This window comes from Coptis chinensis, chromosome 2 (genome assembly GCF_015680905.1).
Source record: "Coptis chinensis isolate HL-2020 chromosome 2, ASM1568090v1, whole genome shotgun sequence".
Lineage (NCBI taxonomy): Eukaryota > Viridiplantae > Streptophyta > Magnoliopsida > Ranunculales > Ranunculaceae > Coptis > Coptis chinensis.
The window spans coordinates 111,763,700-111,770,186 of NC_141457.1; positions in this window are offsets into that span (position 1 = coordinate 111,763,700).

Sequence of the window (6,487 nt, forward strand, 5' to 3'; positions counted from 1 at the left end):
CTCTTGATAATACTTGACACACTCTTCCCCGATCTCTGAAATCTCTTCTAGCATCCTCCCTTGTTGGTCTTTCAGGCATGTAATTATGTTTGTCATTCTTCTCATCTTTACTGAATTAAAAAAATATTTTGTGTTACTATCTCCCAGTGTCACTACTTGCTCCCTTGATTTCTGTTTACACTCTGACTCTTCTTCTGCTGCTGCCTTCACATAAATTTTCGTTGTCATTCTTTCTCTTGTGATAAGCTGTTGGTCCAGTGGCCTTATCTGTAGTAATGTTTGGATCTCCTCGAGTTCTTTCTCAACATCTTGCTTCCTAGTTATAGTTCTGCCTTTGTCTTTATTCCAACTGATCAAGTCATTCTTTACCTGCCTGAGCTTCCTCATGAATGTGTACATTGGGTTTCCCACCACTGGTATGGCCCATGCCCCTCTGACAATCTCATTGAACCCCTCCTCATCAATCCAGTAGTTAAAAAAAACGGAATGATTTCTTGCACTGCCCTTTACTTGTGGTAGACTTTACCACCATTGATGAATGGTCAGAAGTTGCTCCCGGGTTATTAAACGTTGCCTCTGTATCACCATAATCATTTATCCATTCCGCATTAACCATAACTCTGTCCAGTTTCCTCCACATTCTCGCTTCTTGTTTGTTACTCCACGTTAGAAAATTCCCTTTGTGTTTCAAATCCACTAACCCAGCCATTGTTACACACTGCATTAAATCCCGGTAGTGGTGAGGTTTTGTTTCTGTCCCTCCTACTCTCTCTTGTGTACTCAATACTGAGTTAAAATTTCCCAATACAATCCATGGTTTTTGAATTGTACATGATAATTGGATAATTGCACTCCATAGCTCTCTTCTTTTATCTCTGTCATTCAACCCATACACCATTGTCACAACCATTTCCTTTCCATTAGCCAGCTTTACATCCATAGTTATATTCTGCTCATCTTTTGTTATAAGCTTTGAGGGTTCCAGCAAACCCATATCCGCCCTTTCTCATTGTATTCATAATTGTGCTCTAAACTCCAGCCTTGACAGCACCCATTCAGCACCCTTTGAATGTTTTTCTGTTTCACCTTTGTTTCTACCACACCGAAAATGCCTAACTCATTTTTCCGAATCAGTTCCTTTATTTCATATTGCTTAAAAGCTTTATTCAATCCTCGTATATTCCAGCAGCCTACACTAACCATTAATGTTTAGATTGAGTTGTTAATGGCCCATATCGCGACCCTCCCGGTTCGTAGCTTTCTTTGTTATGACACCATGTGTTACTCTCTTTGGATTTGAGAGTTTCCGATCCTATGATTTGCCCCTCCTGGCGTATCCGCTTGCTCCTTTGTATTGAAATTCTGTATTCATTCCCTCCGTCTTTTTGAACTGTTTTGTCCTTCCTTATTATTGCCCTGCGTGCTGCCGCCTCTTTCCATGTTCGGTTCCTTCGGTTTCCTTGTGTGGTTTTCCTCGATTCGAGCACTCATCTTTTTTTTTTCTCTGTTATATCTCCTTCTTCGCTTTTTTTTGACTCCTCTTGTCTTGGTGCGGGTTTGTTTCTTATTCGGTGTTTCCCCTCCCCTTCATCGGATACTTTATGCACTTCTTGGGACGCTTATCCTCTTTGGTATCTTTGTTGCTTTGTCCAATCCCCATCTGATTTTCATCTACTCTGCCTTTTTTCAGCCATACTTCCTTCTTTATTGGTTCTCGTACTCTCTTTGCTTGAACTTTGACACAGTTGCTATCGTTGTGCCCAAATTTTTTGCACTCTGAGCATCGTGGCGGTTTCCAGTTGTACTCAAACCCCACATCAATAGCCCTCGTCTCATCGACAACTACTGTGATGCCTTCGGGATACTTACAGTCCTCATCAATCTCTATGCATACGCGTGCGTAAGTAGTGCGTTTCTTATCTTCTGTGAGTTTATCCGTGAACATTGGAATTCCTATTGCACTTCCTACCAAACTGAACCCTCCTTATCCCAAAGTTCCATTGGAAACCTCTTCATCACCACCCATATTGGTAGTGTCTTCATCTCTTCAACCGATGCAATGAACAACTTCCATAGGCGTATTACAAACAGCTTGCTTGCAATGTGAAACGACCCCATGTCCGGAACCTTGCGTCTATCCTCGCCTCTCAAACTTAAACGTGTACATTGTCTCTCCATGAGTTTTCATATCGAATCCATGTTTGTTTCTCCGTTCGTTTTCACAACCTCTTTAACGCATACCCATATCCAGGTCTCCTTCCAATGAAGTAGCCAACCACAAGATCCTCATATTTCTTATGCACATACGCGTGAACCGAGAGGATTTGGCGTGTATCACTGGTTTCCCATTAACCATTGTTGGTGGTATGTATCTCAGGTTCTCTTTCCCAACTGCCTCTCTTCCCATCATGTCAGACCAAGAGCTTGTTTTTAATGCTTCTACGAAAGTTTTCCTTCCTGTCAGAGCTGCATCGTTTTCCTTCAGATCCGATATTTTCGTTGCTTTATTTTCTGCCTCCATGATCTTCCCCTCCACAAGTTTTGGTTCTTCCTTTTTTGTCTTATTCATCTTATCTCCATCAGCACTTCGTCTTTCTCCTCTATGTTGTGCAGTTCCTGTATCGTGGATTGTTCCAACTCCTTTCGCGATATCATTATTTCCCGCAGTCTCTTTGTCAGATCCTAAATTTCCGGCTCTTGAATTTAGGTTTTGTGCCTCCACTTTTGCTTGAGTTATTCCAATCTGACCATTACGGTTCTGTGGTTCTGTACTCTTACCCGCACTTGCTAGTATCTCAGTGCTGATTGCTTCATCCTCCTCCTCTTGCTGTACTAAAAGATCAGCATGTATCTTTCTTAATCTACGTTGCAACATCCTCTCCATCGAGCCTTTCCCATTAACCCTCTCAAACTCAGTTTGTAGTCTGTCCGCTTCCTCATCATCATTATTATTTGGAATCCTATTTGGTGTTCTAGGCTTCCCGCTCTCACTCTCTCTCTTTTTTTTTTTTCTTTTTTTTTTTTTTTTTTTTTTTTTTTTTTTTTTTTTTTTTTTCCATCTTTTTTTTGTCAAAAGATGAAAATACCCTTAGTGTGACAATCGCTCACTAATAGCCACCATTAAACCTCGCTCAATAAATAAATTCGATGATTTTGATCTTTTTCTAGCAACCAGTGGTTGGATTGGCGCTATTCAACTGTAAAAAAGACACGAGAAAATAAACATTGAGATTTAGAAAGCAAAATCTATCTACGGATTTCATTTAATATCTCAGAGATAGGTTTTGAGATGGAACCTTCATTTTGTTGAATGGAGCTGCAGCAGTGGATGGTTTTTCAACTTAAAGTTTTTTTCGTTTTAGGTTTTTTTTTTCCGCTAATGATTTAGTTTTAGTCAAAAGTGTCAATTTTAAGTTTTTTAGTTTTAGTTAAAAGCGTCTGGACTTCAAACAAACTAGCCCAGTGACAAATGTTTTGTGTGAAAACAGTAGAACCCGCCCATGAAAAGCCCATTAGCCCGCCAACCGTGGTTGCAAAAGATCATTCCTAATAAATTTTTATATTCATAAAAGCTATTACAACTTGATAAAAGGCATTGCAACAGAGTATGCACAGTATAGCAGCACCTCCAGCGTTGTAAATAATAAATTTCTTGAAAAAAAAATATTTTTTTGATTTTGAGAAATATTTAATTGCGAACATTTGCCACGCCATTGGTGTCTCAACAAATAGTTCCAAGTGAGTTGGGTCAGATAACACGACAAACTTTTTGCAGCACTTAAAGGTGTTGCAAAAGACCCTTTTTAGCAACAATTTTTTGGCGTTGCAAAAGGATGCGCTGCAAAAAGCTGGCTTTGGGTGCTTTTATGAACTATGAGAAGCATGGTCTTGATAACTTGATGGCCCATCATTTTGTGGAACGGTTCCCAATGGGTGCACCTTGCATAGGAGGAAAAATTCATGGTCCACCACTAGGGGATTTGAGTGACAAGGCAAGTATTATAATTGACTTTGATTTAGACATGCTTTGTAGTACTGTATACAGGTGTAGTTTAAAAAATAGAGATAGAGTGCTCAGTTGCTCACATTGCCAAACTGATCTTGACAATCATTGGGATCATCCTCACTATAGATCAAGCAAGACTGAAATTGCAAAAATAAAACTGTTGGCTCAATGTTTTGGTATATAGACTGGCTGAATTTGTCAATGATATTTCTCATGATGAGGGAAATTCCTAAATGAAATGCATCTCCGGAACTCAGCTTCTTGTGGGTTCCATAGCACCATGTTTCCAAAGGACCATGTTTGAGCATAAAACATCAAGTATAGAATAAGTATATTCTGGAGGAATGTTTCCTTCTGACTTGTCCCCTTTGCACTGTCTATTTGGAGTCTCTCCATGTGTGTATGGCTGTACTAAGCCTATTAGAAGTGGTAGTGGGGTAGTGGTTTATCTAGTCGAACTCCCTACTTGATGAGGGTGGAGATTGGCTATTGTGCATCGTCTTTTAGTTTTGTGGACAAGGCAATGTAATTGGGATGGCAATTTGACACCATTCATATCATGTGGTCTTGGGTCTAGTGGGATTTTTGGAACAGTCATTGGATGATCCTCATAATGAGTCCGTGGCTCCAATGAATATCTTTTTTTTGTAATTAATATGATTGACTAAAGAAGTTCAATGTTACAAGTAGGACTGTCGCCGGTCTTTTGTTCTAGATATAACAATACCTGTAGACTTTTACTTGTTGATTTACCTAGGGGGTTAGGTTTGTATTAGTGCATGGAAGTTGGCAATTTATTTGTTATTCACTTGTTAATTGTTTAGCTCTATTCTTTTAATTGCATGTGCCTTAATTGATTTCTTATTTGTTGCAGGTACTCAAGAAAAGGTTGTTGTAAGCTTCATTTTGTGCATTTTGTAGTTGTAAAGACGTGTTGAGTGCGTGGGAGACTAAATGCAGAAGAATGTATCGTTTCCCAATCCCAAATGTTTGTGTTGGACTCATTTCCCATGTTTATTGTGTTGTATAAGTGCATGGTCAAGGATACAACAACAACCAAAAGAGTATAAGTCAAGGCACAAGTAGAACTTCTACTTCGTATGATATCATCACTCGAGTATCGAGGATCAGTATCCTCCCTTCATATCAGATTTTTGAATCTTTATAATTTATAATATGATATTTTAGTTTCGATAAATTTTTATATTAAGGTTGTAGTTTCTTGGATGTTTTCGGCCTCTTTATACTGTGACTTTGTGTGCACTTATTAGGACTTCATAACCGTATCTCACAATATATGAATTTAGTTATTATTTGACAGTTATTAATTATGTTAAATCCAGGTACAAAGGATTGTGGGTTGAATTGAAACCAACATTTTGAGAATGTGACACATGAAGACTACCTCAAACTAAGATCAGAACAAGTAGATAAAGGTAGGCAAGAAAACACTCTCTTCATCAGATATAATTGAGTTGCATATTTGGGTCAGAAGTTTGGAAGCTAATGGTTTATATCCTTGGATTGTCTAACGACGTAGCCAGATTGGAAAAATATTATATTTTCATCATTACATTGTGAAAGGTTGGCTATGGCTTTGTAATTAAGATTTAGTTGCAAGAAGTGGCTACAGAAGTTCAGATTTCATTGTCAATTGGGCTCACTTTTTAATAGCTAGCTACTAAACTATCCCATGTTGTCTTGAGCATTGGTTGTGGGCTATCTTTAGTTTCTTACGCAGTAGTGTTGGTTGCATATATGCTAGATTTAGCAAGGATCCATTTTGTTTTTATTTATTAATAGATCTATGACTTTCACTATTATTATATTTATGCAGGAACTATCCAATGAAGGAAATAAAGACGACAATATTTTGGCAACTGACAGATTCCCCACCCATTGAAGTTTGCAAATTGGGTATTAGAGGCATTAAGAGCAAATTTTAGAAGTTCATTTGAGTATCAAACCTATTCCCAGTGGTATCTTTGAGTGGCAGATCAAACTATTCCCAGTACAGTAGTATCTTTGAGTAGCAGACTTATAAATTTGTTTACAATAGCCATGTTTTAATTGGGCCTATTTGAAGCTCCATGGGCTCTATATTGGTCATTTGAAATATCTTTGTTTGTTCAATGTAATGGCATAATTTGTAGTGCATCTTACATATGATCTCTTATGCATTTTTATAGTAATTGTGTAATGGACGTGATTAATTAGATGTATTGAATTCATTTAGCTACTGTCTTCAAACTTTTGATGTTGACAAAATAAAAAAAACTTGAGAACTTTTTGTTACTTCAGCAGTTCATATTAGTTATTACTTTTATTGTTGTTGGCTGTTGACACTTCGTTTGGCAGTCTATTGGATTGCAGACTTATAGACATGTCCTTTAGCAGGAAACATTTGATATCAATTTGGGATCTTAGTTGTTTGATCCAAGTATGTTCTACCGTAGGACTATCTGCAGAACTATTGATGAT